The following is a 3,629-nucleotide window of genomic DNA, read 5'->3' on the forward strand; positions in this document are numbered from 1 at the left end:
TTTTTTTGAGACAGAGTATTGCACTGTCACCCAGGCTGGAGTGCAATGGCCTCTGTTCACTGCAACCTCCGCCTACTAGGTTCAAGCAATTCTCCTGCCTCAGCCTTCCGACTAGCTCGGACTACAGGCAAACGTCACCACACCTGGCTAATTTTTTTGTATTTTTAGTTGAGACGGGGTTTCACCATATTGGCCAGGCTGGCCTCAAACTCCTGACCTAGTGATCTGCCAGCCTCTGCCTCCCAAAGTGTTGGGATTACAGGCTTGAGCCACAGTGTCTGGCCTAATTTTTTGTATTTTTAGTAGAGACGGGGTTTCGCTATGTTGGCCAGGCTGGTCTCAAACTCCTGACCTTGTGATCCACCCGCCTCGGCCTCCCAAAGTGCTGGGATTACAGGCATGAGCCACAGCGCCCAGCCTATCTTTTTCAGCTTCACAGTACCCCACATGAAAATACAGGATGGGGCAGAGGGCACCTGGAGCAGGCCTGGGACTGTCACTGTGGCCATCATGGAGGCCATATCCAGGGAATACTGCAGCTATATGAGCTTCCTTCCCTCTGGACTCAACTTCTCCCTCCCCATGCCCCCCTCACCCCAGTTCCCCACTCCTTGCAGCCTCAGGGGTCCCTCTCCCTTCTTGACCCTAAAATCAAGCTCCAGCAGCCTCTTTAGATGCCATTTCAGAAGCCTAGGTTGGGGCTGGGTGTGGTGGCTCACGCCTGTATTCTTTGGGAGGCGGACAGGCGGAGGTGGGCGGATCACTCAAGGCCAGGAGTTCAAGACCAGCCTGGCCAACATGACCAAACCCCATCTCTACTAAAAAAAAGAAGTTAGCCAGAGGTGGTGGACCTGTGCCTATAATTTCAGCTACTTGGGAGACTGAGGCAGGAGAATTGCTTGAACCCAAGAAGCAGAGGTTGTAGTGAGCCAAGCCGAGATCGCTCCACTGCACTCCAGTCTGGACGACAGAGCGAGACTGTCTCAAAAAAAAAAAAAAGTTGGGTCCCTCCCAGGGGTGAGGAAAGTGGGGGTCTTCTTCTAGGCCTGACCATCTCCTGGGGCAGTAGGTGTGCACACAGACTGGGCTGAGGAGGAGATGCCCTGTTCGCCCACAAGGAAGCTTTCTTCATGAACCTCCAGCTCCAGAGAGCATAGGATGAGACACTATGCTCACCAAACCTTGAGCCTATTGTCGGCGGGAGAAGATTGTTAGCGGGGCCGGGGAATCCCATATAGGGAGGCAGCTGCGCCACCTAGTGGGCTTTTCATCCTCGCAGGCATCCCTCCCACCCCTCGCAGCCTCCAGCCTGGATACGGCACAGTTTCAGGCAGGGCACACACAGAAGCTGCCCGGTAAGGACAGGAGATGCCCTCCTCCTCCATATAGACCTGACCCAGCGCAGAGAGGGAGAAACTGGGGAAGTGCTGGAGGGAGGTGATCGTGTACTGGGGGAGATGGAAGATAGTAGGGAAGCCACCAGGAGCTTTTGGCCTGCAAACAGCTTCTCCCTGTCATTCTGGATGCCATAGATACGGAGACCGTGGCTCAGAGCCCCCAAGGCCCCTCCCTCCTGTGCCCGCCCTGCCTCCCTGCAGGCCAAGCAAAGCTGGGCTCAGCTCTGCCGATCAAGGGAAAGCTGGCAGAGGCTGGATGGAGCGGCTGGCTTTCCTCTGACGTCACAGCCTGGAAATCCCATTTTAAGCAGGTTCTCCGGGTGTAGGGCACTGCAAGAAAGGGAGGGGGAGCCAGCTGAAGAAGCTAGAGACCTGAGGCTGTTATAGCCAGCAACCTCAGGCCTGGAGGGCTGCCCAGCGATCCCAAGGAGGCCTGGGCGTGGGACCCAGCGCTAGCCTGTCCCAGTCCCTACCCAAAGCTAATACCTCTCAAAGGCCCCTGGGGACCCAGGCAGTGATGGAGCCACTCGCCACATAGTGCTGGCCATCCACCTCTGTCTGGCATCTGTTTTTCACTCCCCTGGCTTGGAGAGATCTATGGGAGCAGAGGGGAGGGGAGAGAGGGGAGAGGGGAGAGGGAGATTGTCCCAGGGAATGAGGGGTCACCTAGACCCAGATGTGTCCCACCAGCCAGCCTCTTTCCCAGGAGCCTTTTGACCCATTCTTCTTGTCACCCTCCATCTCCCCTCACCTCCTCTGCACCAGGGAGGGGCAGGCCCTGTGCCCAGAGTTCTAGAAGCTTGAATGTTTCCATAGCAACAGACCAATGAGCTTGGAAATCTGAGCATGTTCCTGTGGACACAGGGAACCCCTGATGCGCATGCAGAGCCTGGCAATGCAGAATCTGCCATGACCTGCCTAGCCATCAGTCACCGTGGGTTCGAGCATGCTCCTGAGTGTGTGTGTGTGTGTGTGTGTGTGTGTGTGAGATATGCAGCAAATGAGATTTAGGTTAAAGAGCGCCTAACCTGGTTTCCTGGGCATATGGTAGCTGTTAGCGTGGGACTGCAGCATCTTACTCTCTCGGGATCTTTCTAGAATGAATTCCTCCCCTGAATTTTACCGTGGTATCTTCCTCTCCTTTCTGATGGAAAGAAAAATGGGCCAAAACTTCTCAGAGGCTGATGGTGAAGGCGGTGCCCCTCGCAGGGCTGGTCGACTGGAGGATTCCAAGGAAGACAAAAGGGACATCTCACATGCCCCACTGTGACCTCAGTTCAGGGGGCTCTTGGCTAGCTTGGCCCAAGTGTGGCAAGTGTACATGCCTTGTGATGCCAGGGAAGGAGGAGGGAAGCCTAGCGTAAGAGCGTTTTGCCAAACTTGGGGTCCAGAGCCTGGGTCTAGATCCTACATCTCACCTACCTCATGCTCTGCCTCCTCAATTTTCCTTCCACAGGTTGAGCTATTTCTCTGCCCCCTTTTTCCTCCCTTATGGCCCTTTTCCTGTCAATCTCTCCTTCGTACCTGCTCTGCTCCTCTGCCTTTCCCTCCCATTGGGTTCTGGCCTCCCAGGGGCTCATCCGCAGCCAGTTGTGCTTTTGGCCCCTGGAGCTCTGGCTCTGCCTCCCGGGCTCGGACCCACACCCTGCAGCTCCCTCTGCCTCCTGTCCTCCAACCTGGCCCAGCAGTCTGGGCTGGACCCCTGTCCTTCCTGGTGCCACACAGGCTGTGCCTCTTGGTCTCAGCCCTTGGCTCCCTCTCTCTCCCCAGGACCCACAGGGCTGGTTTCTCCACAAGCCCTTGTCTTGGTTTCCCCATCACTGCTTCTTCGAGCAACGTGTCTGGCTCAACCCCCTTTGGCATTTTTAGTCTTTCTAGGCACAGTCCCTGAGCCCTGCCTAGCAGCCCCATATCCTGTCCTCTCCCTGTCCTCTCTCCCCTGGGGGCCTCACTGGGATCTTCACCCCCAGAGCCTACACGTAGCACTTTCTTTCTGATACTAGAGGGTCCACTAAAGACTTGGGGTAGGATTCTGAGGGATAAAACAAACCTTGGGGGTTGGAGCCCCTGGCCCTTCTTAGGCCTCTGGTTTTTATGTATTCATTATTATTATTATTATTTTTTTTTTTTTGAGACGGAGTTTCGCTCTTGTTACCCAGGCTGGTGTGCAATGGCGCGATTTCGGCTCACCGCAACCTCCGCCTCCTGGGTTCAGGCAATTCTCCTGCCTCA

This window comes from Cebus imitator, unplaced genomic scaffold (genome assembly GCF_001604975.1).
Source record: "Cebus imitator isolate Cc_AM_T3 unplaced genomic scaffold, Cebus_imitator-1.0 Scaffold274, whole genome shotgun sequence".
Classification (NCBI taxonomy): Eukaryota; Metazoa; Chordata; class Mammalia; order Primates; family Cebidae; genus Cebus; species Cebus imitator.